This window comes from Castanea sativa, chromosome 9 (genome assembly GCF_040712315.1).
Source record: "Castanea sativa cultivar Marrone di Chiusa Pesio chromosome 9, ASM4071231v1".
NCBI classification, from domain to species: domain Eukaryota; kingdom Viridiplantae; phylum Streptophyta; class Magnoliopsida; order Fagales; family Fagaceae; genus Castanea; species Castanea sativa.
In genome coordinates this window covers 34,052,420-34,066,809 of record NC_134021.1, presented here as the reverse complement: position 1 = coordinate 34,066,809, position 14,390 = coordinate 34,052,420, and the positions used below count along the sequence as shown (strand labels likewise).

At 36.2% G+C, this 14,390-nt stretch overlaps 1 pseudogene; it reads right to left on the bottom strand.

The window, feature by feature from the left end:
* Positions 1-4,435: 4,435 nt before the first annotated feature.
* LOC142610791 (cytochrome P450 81Q32-like) lies at positions 4,436-12,712 on the bottom strand (annotated as a pseudogene).
* Between the last annotated feature and the right edge of the window lie 1,678 nt (positions 12,713-14,390).

Sequence of the window (14,390 nt, the reverse complement as noted above, 5' to 3'; positions counted from 1 at the left end):
CTAAATGCCTCCCAAGCTATTGTAACTAATGCAGAATGAGGAAATACTATTTGCAAATAGGTTATAGGTGTTCTATTCTAAGTATAATTTCATTTACTTCAGTCTATCACGTTCCCTTTTTCTTTATTTAAATGAAACTGTGGAATGTTGGATAGAAATTTTTAGAGTTGTTTGAGTTCAGCCTTTTACTAAAAGCTGTTGTGATCTAGAGTGTTGTTGTAGATAGTATTTGTTCTGTTACTGTAGCTGGGATATTTCAAAATAAAACAAAAATAGTTATTAAACTCTTTGTAATTTTTATTATTATTCACCAAATACATGCTTGTGTCCATGATATGGTAACATTCAATTCATCCGCATGCATGTTTTTAACGCCAAATTAACTTGCTCTCATACTCTTCGACGACGGTAAGATATAAACTCATAAAACGGACACCATATATTCAAATTTGCGTCTCTAAATATTGTATATTTTTAATATAGATTTCTGTAACAACTAAATTTTAATCACTTTTATTTTTAAAAGTATAACACATATTATTGAAGATGATTATACCCCCAACGCAAAAATTAAGATAGGAAATAAAAACCAATTACATAAATATTTTAGTAAACTTACTTAATTTTCTTATTAAATTGAAGCGATTTTGGATGATTAATCTGCATATTCTAACAAATGATTAACAACGAAATTAAATGATGTCGAGTACCTAAATGGTTTGTTGCGCTAACTATTGTCTTTTACCAATAACTAGTCGCAGACCTGCGCATTGCGCGAGATAATTTTTTTTTAAGGTGATCTTATTAAATATATTTGGGGTAATAAGTAATAACACTCTCCCATTTTGTTTATATTAATAACAAATTTTTTTAAATTTATTTAAGAATCTATTTATAAATGTTTAACCATGGTTAGTAAAGACATTACTCATAACCTTAGAATTAAAATACAAATTTATAAAATACCAAAACATTTTAAATGACAAATCTCTCCATAACTCATTGGGAAGAGAAAAGGGGGAAAAAAGCAAAAGAGATTACTTAATGTTTTGAAATACACTTTAATTTAAAATTTTAAAATAAGAGAATTTAATTTTAAAATTAACGACAATTTTGGAACCTACCTTAAGCACAGGCAGGTTAATACACAATATTTTAATATTAATTTAACAAATTTTGGTCAAACAAATGTAAAGGGTGAAAATATTTTTTCCTTTCAAGTTTGGGGTAGAGTGTCATTTCCTCAAACCCCAAGGAAGGCGAATGTAATTACTTCTATATTATTGTTGTTGTTGTTGTTGTTGTTGTTAATAATTGATTTTTCATTTTCTTTAAAGTTAATAAAAACCATACATATACCTTTTTATTTATTTATATAATATACATTTTTTTTAAGATGAGTTGTATATTAAGCAAATGTAACACACTACAACAAAGTTAGAAGAATATGGTTCACCTTAAAAAATATTAATGAAATATACAAAAAATATTAAAATGATATATTTGTAGAGATAAAAAGATTTAAAAAAAATATGTGTAAAAATCTTTTTTTTTTTTGAAAAAAAAAAAAAGACAATGCTTGAAGTAATTGTTACTTTTTATATATTACACTTCATTGCATAATATTTATATTTTCATGCATCGCGCAAGTTGCGACTAGTTTCCTATGAAAATTGAATGATGCTTTGCGCCCTACATGGACAATCTTAGTAGTTTCTTAGTCTCTACTTTAAGAACCAAAAAACGTTTCCAATTTCAAACTTCTTAATTCTAAGAAAGACCATTGAAAGTATTTGTTGATTTCATTTGTTTATAATTTGATAGTTGCAATAGAGAAGAGAGAATTTAAACCCTTAATATTTTATTTATAAATACTCAAAATGTGGCAAAACTACTATATTGTTGGCATTGCGATTATAATAAATGTTCGTTGGTTATCATAATTATCAAATTTCTTATTTAGACAAAAAGGGTTATGTCCAACTTTCTCGAGCATTGCACAGGTTACTGGCTAGTATATAATAATTGACAAAGATCTGTACACCAATTATAGTAATAATGATAAATATAATAATTGAAAAGGTGAGTTCAACCTCTCCTATATAGTATTTTCTTTATTTTCTATTTTACACTACAGATGGGCATGCTGCCTATACTAACTTTGGACAATTTTCGGAGGTGATTATTTTTCTAGACTTTTCCCCCCTCTTTAACAGGAAGTATTCAATTTGCTTAAACGAGAAAATGAAAAGATTTTAGGTGGCTAAGAGCTTGCCATTTAAGGCTAAGAATTTTGGGTTATATATAGTGGTAACAATCTTATCTTATTTAATAACGGACCAAAAAAAAGACACGTTATAATCCTTTAGAGTTATTAGCATAATTCAATCATAAAGTTGTTAAAAATTTATCCTTCCATGGTCAACGAAATTGATTTAATTTTAACTGGTCACCAACGGTTTGATTATAACGATAAACTATTAATTAATTAGTGAAGGAGAAAGCACAAAAGCTAATAATAGTATAGAAGTTGAAGTGTAAACAAGAGAGTGGGTTCTAGTTAACTTAACTAGTAAACTCCTTTAATGTCAAATAAAAGTACTCGGGTTCAAACTCTGCTTACACTAAAAACTCTTCGGTGTCTTGACCAAACCATAAAACATTAACGTAAAAAATGGTTGTAATATACTGATTTTGATATTTGATAATGTGTTTATCAAGCTTTGACAAAAGCTTGGAAAGCTGCGTGCGCAGTAGCAGGAAGTAAAGTTGTGATTTCAGTAGGGACATACAAACTAGGTGTAGTGACTTTGTTAGGTCCATGCAAAGGTGCTATTGAGTTTAACCTTCAAGGCACCCTACAAGCCCCATCAGACCTTGCCTCCTTCAACGGTAAAAACTTTTGGGTTTCTTTTGAGTGTATCAACAGTCACACTGTGTCAGGTGGTGGAGTTTTTGATAGCAAAGGACAAACGGCATGGCAAAAACATAATTGTGGCGAAAAGTACAACTTCAAACTACTTCCTATCATAAGATTTCAATCTTAATAATTAGCATTCAAATTTCCTTTATATTTATGTAGATATATACAGACGCTACAACTTTAAGAAATTTAACCATCACAAAATAATAATTCAAGCACTTATTCGTTTAATGGTGTTAAGGATATTATCATATTATTTATAATTGGATGCCCCATATAAGGTGCTTCGTATTTCTTTAATTATATGTTACAAACCTACACAACTTGATAAAAAATATATTTATATATAATACAAAATGGATTAATAAGCATTAATACATAGAAATTGACATTTGTGAATTTGTAAAAGAAGTCCTTGCTAAGTCAATTTGAAGTGATAAAAATATAAATTAAAAAAAAAAACTCCTTTTAAAGATACAATAGATTTTTAACCTATATATAACATTCATTTTATAATAATTTTTCCTTGCTATTAAGCCAAAATACCAACTGATTTTTTTTATGTATTTGAAGTTCGAATCCTATGTATTTTATTTATTGGCAAGAAAGTTTACCAATTGAACTAGCTAAAGAAAAAAACTAAAATCCACAATTTAGTTGAAAGTTGTTTAGAGAATATTAAACCTATTTTAATATTTTAAAAAATTAGCGTTCATTCGGTTGTCTTACATAAAAAGTGAAAACAGTGAACTGTAATTGGTTTAGATTGACACGCTATTATAATGATTTGGAAAAACATGAGTTGTCAAAAGCTCATATGAGTTATGACAAATTAGAAGTTCGCAAAAAAAAAAAAAATCAAGATTTTCATTTTATATATTATAGATTGATATGGCTATATTTAATTTTTAAAATTATTTTTTTAATATTTTTAAAAAGAAGTTACATGTATAAAATATGGCCAAGTGCATTTTAATTTTTATATATCCATATAATTCCTAAGTAATTTCGCAATTGAATTTTCACGCAATATACGAGCCGCAACCCGGGCTTTTTCATCGACAAATTCACTGTTTAAAACCAATCTTTGAAGATAGGACATGAAAGGAAATTTTTGAAGATAATAGTATAATACAGCTCACCTGGATCATCAATTAAAATATATGAAAAGTTGGATCATGATCGATTGTATATGCACTACTTAATTTGACAATGTATTGTGATATATATAGGTCTATGGGTTTCACACGAGTAGCTAAGAAGCTAACATGTGAAACCTCATTCTGAGTCCAAAAATAAACATCATGAATGCAATCTAGATGAATACAAGAAAGAAATGTATGTGCTAACATTTTATTTATTAGAGCACTATTTACTAAGTAATTAGTACTAAAATATTCTTATTTCATAAATAAAGTTTCAAAGTTGAAAGAAAATTTATTGTTCAATACAAGCTGAGTAATACAATCTATATAGATACAGAGAATCAACTATATGTGCTAAGGAAATTGTTCAATAGTCATGTTTAGATTCGGAAAGAACCTTATGCACAATAGGGTGTGCTTTACACATAGCCTCCAATGGCACAGCTTTAAGCAAGGTGGTTCCATTACCTTCTGCCATGTCAACTTCTTCCTCACTAACCCTTTTCCACTCAAAACATTGAATCAACGATGCCAAAGTCAAGCCTATTGTGCGATGGGCAAGTCCCTCCCCAGGACATGCTCTCCTTCCTTATCCAAATGACATTAACTTGTGTGTTTTACCCGCGTCACCTTCAAACCTCTCAGGTTTGAAACTTTTTGGGTCATCCCACACCTTCGGTTCTCTATGCAGGGCCCATGCATTGACCAATAACATTGTATCACGTGGTATATCATATCCTTCAACGGTGCAATCATTGGAAGACATGTGAGGAACTAGCATGGGGCAGCAGGGTATAAGCGAAGAGTCTCTGAGATGATACCTTGAAGGTATTTTAATTTAGAAATATCTAGTTCATCAATCAATTTCTCCTGCCCAATTTCATTGTCCAACTCTATTCTAGCCCTCTTCATTACATTAGGATGATTGAGCAGAGAGGACATTGCCCATTCTAATGTTACTGCTGATGTGTCAGTCCCAGCAGATAATAACACCTGCACGATATAGATCAAATGTTTAGTGTGAAATCAAAAGAGAATGGATTTGATTATTGGTAGTAGAAGTGTCTTTGAGATCTTGTTGTAAGAAGATTATGGGATTCTATAAGCTGATAAAAGTAACGTGAGAATATAATAAGATTGTAATATATTACATATTATGTGAATTGGATTGAATACATGTGTATTTTATATATGTATATTGAGTCCCACATCAGCTATATAGTATTTTGAACTTTGACTTAACTATCCTTTTCGGTTATATATATAAAAGTTCATATATTAATTACTAACCTTTTCGTTCGGTTTAAAATTAAAGAAATTGTAATATCTTAATTAGTTTATAATTTTTGCAACTAATGAAGCCCGATTGTATGAAAACGTAGGCCACTGATAATTTGTAAGTTTTTTCTTTTCCTTTTTATTTTTTATTATAAACAAACGAGCAAAGGCCACCATACACAGTTGTTTCAAAACTATTTAGAGCATCCACATTAGTTGGTGGATACTCATCTATAATTCAAAATCTCTATCATTTTACACATGTTTGCTAAAAAAACTCCCAAATCAGTTGATGCAAAACTTTGTAAAATTGTGCAAATCCACCCATGAGCTACAGTAACTGTGTAAATATACACGGCTACTGTAGCTCGTCCATTTATTATTTTATCAATTTTCCGTTCGCTCCTTTTTTTTCTCTCTCTTCTCCGTGCTCAACAAACTCAATAACTGCTCTCCCCATCTTCTTCTTTTTCCTCAGATGCACACAGAGATACACTAGCTCAAAAAAAAAAAAAAAAAAAAAACACAGATACACAGATTGGAGCTCGTGGGTCTTGCCTGATCGGAGCTAGGGAGATCTGAGCTCGTGCGTGGTGCTTGTGGGTCTTGCTTGATTGGATCGGAGGTCGTGCTCGTCGGTCTTGACTGGATCGGAGGTTGTGCTCGTCGGTCTTGACTAGATCGGAGCTCGTGCTCGTCGGTCTTGATTGGATCGGAGCTCGTGCTCGTCGGTCTTGACTGGATCGAAGCTTGGGCCGTCTCTCGCACCAGCATGGACGGGCCGCGCCGCCCGTGGCGCGGCCCAGAAGCAAGGCCAAGTGGTGAGGCGGCTGATCGAGAGATGGGTATGGCGGCGCGGCCTAGGAGCAAGGCCAAGTGGTGAGGTGGCTGATCGAGAGATGGGTAGAGTGTAGAGAGATGGGTATAGAGAGAGAGTGTTTATTCAGAAATTGGGAGAGAGAGACAGAGAGCGCATATTAAAGGGGGGACGGTTGGGGAAATAATAAAAAATTTGAGGGAAATAATAAAAAATTTAAGGAAATGTGTAAAATAGATGAACTGATGTGGGTATTTTGTAAAAATAAATGTGTAAAATAGAAAAGTAGGTTTTCAGTGTAAAAATAGATGTGTAAAATGAATGAGCTGATGTGGTTGCTCTTATAAACTTTTCGAACTTAAGTCTATGTATATTGAAAAGGAGAGATACAGTGAACTTTACCCGTATTAGTCCTTTGATAATTTGGTCTGTGTAATATTCAGGTTAAGATCTTTGCAAAGAAAGCATATGACCGATCATGGTATTCCCCTCCTTTCCTCTCTTCTCATCAATCAAACCTTGCATGAACTCATCCATCCTCTTGGAAAGTCCCATCATCCTCTTCTCTAAACCCCCATAATCAATCCACCGCAACATAGGCACTGTTAACATGTATATAGTATTGTGGGCTTGGCCCAACTACATTACTTACTTGTATAGCACACATTGTACAACACTTTTACTTGTACTACACTCATATTTACTTGTATTGCACTCATATGCCTCCTATATAAAGACATTCATGTATATTGTTTCAGTGAGTAATAGAATACTATTAAATTCAGTATTTCTAACATGGTATCAAAACCACTGTTCTGACCTTTTTTTTTTAGCAGTCTTGTCTTTTATTGGTGTTACTCCATTCTCAACATCGCTTCTGCCGTCACAACAACTGCTGCAACCTTTTGCCGTTGAACCTTCGACGTCTTCCAGACATCATCCTTGGGTTCCAGACCTGTAGCAGTCATCGTTGAGGAGTTTTACACTGCAAAGACCACTGCCTCCTTCTGCACCGCCGCGACACTTGCTCCGATCAGTCTTCTGAAGGTACCACTGAGATCGTCTTTCATCGATCTACAACTTGGTGGAAGTCGTGAAGCCATCGGAGCCTGCACGCGCTGCTCGAAGATCCTGCGTTGTATCCCACGCGCCTCACGCGCCGTCTTTAGTTCCAGCTGACGTCAGCCCATGACGTCATCATCTTGCTGACATCATCATCTCGGACCGTTGACTGTTGACCTTTGACCTTTGACTGTTGACTTTTTAGAGTTGACTTTTTGCAGTCCAAGTTCTCCTTACTCAGGTTTTTGCGTAGATTTCATTTTTGCAGTCTGTTTTTGCATATTGTGTCTCTAAATGGATAAAAAGGATGATTTTCTTCCTCGCCCAATCAATATTGTATTGGAGGGGACTAGGAATTACTTATCTTGGTCTCAAGCTATGCGCAATTTTCTTAAGGGTCGCATGTTCTGGCATTATTGTACTGGTGCAATCACTATTCCTGTAAAGGGGGCAAGTGAAGAAGATACTGCTTTCCTCAGTCGAATGATTGAATGGGATAGTCACAATCACATGATCCTCACATGGATTCGAAACACTTCCATTCCCTCCATCTCCAATCTGCTGGGCAGCTTTGATGATGCGAAATCAGCATGGGATATGTTGGCCAAAAGATACTCTACTACTCACAGATCCATGAAATATCAGTTAGTGGTTGAATTGCATTAACTCAGGCAAGAACCGGGGCAGTCCATCAATGACTACTATGATCAGCTTCGCTTCATTTGGGACCAAATTGACCTTTCTGATCCAACTTGGGCATGCTCAAAAGATGCTCAACAATATGCTGCTGTTAGAGATGAATTTCGTCTCTATGAGTTCCTGATATCACTCCACAAGGACTATGAGCCCATTCGAGGTCAGCTTCTTAATCGTAGTCCTCCGCCCTCTCTTGATACTGCTGTGAACGAGTTAGTAAGAGAAGAAGCTCGCCTTGCAACTCTTCAAGCCTAGGATAAGTTTAATGTTTTGGCCCTTACTCCTTCTGCTCCACCCATAGAGCAACCTCAGCACTCAGGTAATCCCTCTGACTCCAGCAATCATCACAGATAGACCAACAAAAAGTTCTGTAACTATTGCAAGCGTCCTGGCCACAATATTGAGACTTGTTACCGTCGCAACAAATCTACTGCTGCAGTTGCTAATACTGAGTCTACTCTGCCAATGCCTCCCATTTCAGCTGAGTCCCAGTCTTCTGGATCCACTATCAACCTCTCACCCACTGAACTACAGGAGATCATAGCTCAGGCTGTTCGTATGGCTGGTAATGCATCTCTTTCCACTGCTCTTTCAGTTTTACCCGGTAAGTCTCAAACTTGGCTTTTTTATTCTGCCTATTGCAATCACATGACACCTCACTCGTCCTTATTCTCCAAACTTGACCCTGCACCACATCCCTTAAATATTCATATAGCTGATGGTTCCACCATGCATGGGAATAGTCTAGGTTTTGTTTCGACCTCCAACCTTTCTGTTCCTGGGGTCTTCCATGTCCCTGACCTATCCTATAATTTGTGTTCTGTGGGACAATTAGTTGAACTAGGTTATCGCCTTATCTTTGACTATTCTGGGTGTATTGTGCAGGATCCGAGGACGGGACAAAAGCTTAGGACCGGCCCTAGAGTTGGGCGTGTGTTTCCCATTGACAATCTTCATCTTCCACCTGTTGCTCCGGTGTCTGTTGTTGCTGCTGCCGCTGCAGTGTCTTCCTTACCCTTTCTCTCACTTTGGCACTCTCGTCTTGGTCATGCACCTTCTTCTCAGGTACAACAGTTAGCTTCTAAGGGTCTGTTAGGTTCTGTGTCCAAAGACAATTTTGATTGTACTTCATGCCAGTTAGGAAAACAGCCAGCTTTACCTTTTAATAATAGTGATTCTATTTCTAATAGTGTTTTTGAGTTAATTCATTCTGATGTTTGGGGACCTTCTCCTGTTGCTAGTATTGGTGGATCTCGATATTTTGTTGTTTTTATCGACGATTATTCTCGTTACAGTTGGATCTTTCCTATGAAATCTCGTTCTGAAATTTTGCCAATATGCAGTAACTTTGCAAAAATGGTTGAAACCCAATTCTCTAAATGAATTAAACTTTTTCGTTCTGATAATGCTCTTGAATATACTCAATATGCTTTTCAAGCTCTGTTACACTCTTATGGAACTGTACATCATCTAACCTATCCAGGTACCTCTCAGCAAAATGGTCGAGCTGAACGAAAACTTCGTCATATTCTTAACACTGTTCGTGCTCTTCTTCTTTCTGCCAAAGTTCCTCCCCCATTTTGGGGTGAAGCTACTCTTCATGCTGTTCACACTATTAACCGCATTCCAAGCACTGTCATCCATAATCAAACTCCGTATGAGCACCTCTTTGGGTCACCCCCTAACTATCATCACCTTCACTCCTTTGGATCTGCTTGTTTCACTCCGTATGAGCACCTCTTTGGGTCACCCCTAACTATTATCACCTTCGCTCCTTTGGATCTGCTTGTTTCGTTTTTCTTCAACCTCATGAGCACAACAAACTTGAGCCTTGATCTATACTTTGCTGTTTCCTTGGTTATGGCGAAACACAAAAGGGGTATCGGTGTTATGATCCTATCTCTCATCATCTTCATGTTTCTCGTAATGTTGTCTTCTGGGAACACTGCTTGTTTGTTGAACTCTCTCATTTTCGTTCTTCCCTAACTACCTCATCTGTACTCCAAGTCTTTCCAAAGGAGTCTCATGTTCCTTCTCCAAATCCTCTTGATCCTCCTTTAGACTTCTCTGTTCAACCTCCAGATCTTTTTTATGCTTATTCTGGACAGGTCGAAGATGAACAGATTGATGATGAGCTACCCCAACTTGAGCCTGGGTCCCCTGCTCCTGCTCCGCCTGAAGATCCTCCACAAGGCCTTCCACCTCCACAAGACATTCCACATTGTCACTCAACCCGGGTAAGATCCATTCCTACACATTTACTTGATTATCATTGTTACACTGCCCTTGCTACACTCCATGAGCCTCAAACCTATCGTGAGGCCTCCACTGAACCTTTATGGCAGATTGCAATGAAAGAGGAACTTGATGCATTAACCAAAAACCATACTTGGGACCTGGTTACTCTCCCTCCTAGACAGTCTGTGGTTGGTTGTAAGTGGATCTACAAGATTAAGACTCGCTCTAATGGGTCCATTGAGGGCTATAAGGCTCGTCTTGTTGCAAAAGGTTTTACACAGGAGTATGGGATTGATTATGAAGAGACCTTTGCTCCAGTTGCTCACATCACATCTGTTCATGCCCTCGTGGCTGTTGCTGCTACTAGAAAATGGGATCTTTTTCAGATGGATGTTAAAAATGCATTCCTTAATGGGGATTTGAGTGAAGAAGTTTACATGCAACCTCCTCCAGGTCTCTCTATTGAATCAAACAAGGTTTGCCACCTTCGACGTGCATTGTATGGTCTTAAACAAGCTCCACGAGCTTAGTTTGCAAAATTTAGCTCTACCATCTTTCGCTTGGGTTACACTGACAGTCCTTATGATGCTGCCTTATTTCTTCGTCATACTGATAAAGGCACCATTTTACTTCTCCTCTATGTGGATGATATGATCATAACTGGTGATGACCTTAGTGGCATACACGAACTCAAGGATTTTCTCAGTCAGCAGTTTAAGATGAAAGATCTTGGACACCTTAGCTATTTTTTAGGTCTTGAAATCACTCATTCCTCAAATGGTCTTTATATTACTCAAGCCAAGTATGCCTCTGACCTTTTGTCTCGTGCTGGACTCACTGACAGCAAGACTGTTGACACCCTAGTTGAGCTTAATGCGCATCTGACTCCCTCGGGGGGGAAACCATTGTCTAATCCTTCTCTTTACAGACGATTGGTTGGCAGCCTAGTTTATCTCACAGTTACTCGTCCAGACATTTCCTATGATGTTCATCAGGTCAGCCAGTATTTGTCTGCTCCACGGTCGACTCACTATGCTGCTGTTCTGCGCATTCTTCGATACTTGAAGGGCACTCTCTTCCATAGCCTTTTCTACTCAGCTCAGTCTCCTCTTGTACTCTGTGCATTCTCTGATGCTGATTGGGCAGGGAATCCCACTGATCATAGGTCCACCACTGGCTATTGTTTTCTCCTTGACTCTTCCTTGATTTCTTGGCAAAGTATGAAACAAACCTTTGTGGCCCGCTCTAGTACTGAAGCAGAATATCGTGCTCTTGCTGATACCACATCTGAGCTCCTTTGGCTACGATGGCTTCTTAAGGACTTAGGTGTGTCTACATCCTCTGCTACTCCTCTTTATTGTGATAATCAGAGTGCCATTCACATTGCTCACAATGATGTCTTCCATGAACGGACTAAATATATGGAGATTGATTGTCATTTTATCCGTTATCATCTTGTTCATGGTGCTCTCAAGCTCTTCCCTGTCTCCTCCAAAGATCAACTTAAGACATCTTCACCAAGTCCCATCCTAAGGGATGCCTTCGTGATTTAGTTGACAACCTCAAGCTGGTCTCACACCTACCTTGAGGTTGAGGAGGGCTGTTAACGTGTATATAGTATTGTGGGCTTGGCCCAACTAGATTACTTACTTGTATAGCACACATTGTACTACACTCTTACTTGTATTGCACTCATATTTACTTGTATTGCACTCATATGCCTCCTATATAAAGTCACTCATGTATATTGTTTCAGTGAGTAATAGAATACTATTAAATTCAGTATTTCTAATAGGCACAAATTATCCTGGACCTGACTTCCCAGCAATGGCTACAATCTCTTTCATTATCTCCCTGAATTGCCTCTCTTCTTTCTCGCCCTTCACCGCCTCTCCATACCCATAGTACCTCTTTCCTGCCACCATTCTCATTATGATGTTAAAAGTCAGCTCTGAGAACAAAGATTTCAACTCAACCTTGGCAAAATCTTGGCTAGAGTTATGTGATAGTTTGCGTAGCAAGTGCTTGACCTTGTCTCTTCGGATGCTTGTAAACATGTTGAGACAATTAGTTGACAAGATTTCAAGGGCACTGATGCGGCGGAGGTTATGCCAGTAATCACCATACGGGGCTGATACCATGGTGGTGTGGTTGTAACCAAAGTACTTGCCTGCTAGGGACCTAGGACGGTTTGCAAAAATCACGTCATCTTTTGTGAAACATTCTTCAACCGCGGATGGGGATGATACCACAACCACGAGACGGGAACTGAATCGAAGAGAGAAAACCTGACCGTATGTTTGTGAAAGGCTGTGGAGATAGCGCTGGAGGGGTCTCTTTACAAGATGGAGATGGCCTAGAATTGGCAAAGAAGGTGGGCTTGGTGGGAGGTGTTTGTGTTTTGTTCTTGTTTGGATGAAGAGCCTGAAAGCTATAACGAGGAGAAGAAGAGAGAGGGATGAGTATAGTAACATGTCTTCCATGTTTGTTTGTTTTGATCTTATTTTTCAAATATGGATGTGGTAATATATGGGGGTTGCATCTGATTGTGTAAGAGCAAGAAATGAAACTTTCTCACGTCCTCTGACTACGAAATCCCAACTCGTTTTCAACTTGCTCACGTCCTCTGTCTCTCAAGAAAAATCAAGGTTGTGCAGACATTTATGAATTTAAACTTTTAGAATATTATTTCTCCTATCTTATTCTAGTATTTCTTTGATGACTAATGTATACTTTGCAACTTCTATTAAGCAGGATTGAGTTCTGCACCGGATGTAATTGAATCCAATTGGATCAAAAGAGTTAAAAAGTTAAACATAAAAACATTTTTTCCTCACTCATTGGAATCAATTGCACTAGGTGCGGTACCTCCAATCTCAAACCCTTAAAAGCTTAATAAATTTTTCTTTTAATTTTATAATTTATATAAAATACTTTTCGCACCTATTTATGAATACATATTGTGCATATGTGCATGGTTGACTTGAAAAATGAATTGTGGATGTAACTTTTTGTTCTGAAAATAAAAAAGGAGCAGATGATGCTGTGACTGCAAATATCATTTCCAAAAAATTTTAACCCATTAATAAGAGAGTATGCATAAGGTCCATGTTGTCCATTCTTGTTCCACACTTAAATAAGTTAGAATAAAAGTAATTAAGTCATTTAAAAAAAAATTTGAAAGGTTTAAACAAGCATTAGTGTTTCACACTAATTTGAGCTTTCAGATAATATTTCCTCTTTGTTCAATTGAATAATTATTCCACAATGATTTTCACGACTACTTCCCCCTCTACCCAATTTTTTTTCCTTGGCAAAAAACAATTCCACTACTATCCGTAAAATCAAGGCCCCACCTGAGGCAATTTAAGACCGTCACAATTTTGAGAGAAGTTTTTTTTTTTAATATTATTTATTTATTTTATATTGAAGTGTTTTTTTTTCTTGCTTTTGTTATGCAAAATTACTAATTCTGTTTTAAAATATAAGTTTTTATAATATCTACTTTTTTTTTTTAAATGCATTTTTTGATAATTTAATAATTGAGGTGTGAGGATTTAAATGTTGAACGTCTCTTTTGGAAACACTAAGAAATGCTAGTCGTAAAGAGAAATAATTTGATGTATGGCCATGTGAGAGATTAGATAACTAATATAAGCAATTTACTATGTGGGTCTTAGAAAATTGAAGTAGTTATGAGAAATTTATCATTAATGATAATTGGATACACTCAATTTTATTTTATTTTTAGACAATTTAGGATTGAAAAAGAGTGATTTTTACTACCAGAAAGAACCCACCTTTTTCTTCTTCTTTTCCTCTTTTTTTTTGTTTTAAATTTAAATACACTAATAATTAATTTATAATATTTGAAGTTTATTTTGTATTTGGGACCCTAGGCAATGCCTAAGTGACCTTGCCCAGAGGCTGGCCCTGTGTAAAATGATTTGGAGGACTACTGCTCCTGGACCATAAAAAATGATTTAAAATAGAGGCATAATCCATAAAAATATTACTCGCATTAATTCTCTTTTGCATACTTTTCATCCATTTATTGACTTTTATTCAAAGTTAATGGATGGGATACAACAATGTAGAAGAGAAATAGGAAAAAATACTCATACACCCTTGGACTTTTTGGTGGTGGCTATTACCCTTAAAATTTTAATTCAGTTAATTTATTCCTAAAACTTTACGCATGTGTTTAAATATCATCTCAGTTAATCTGTTG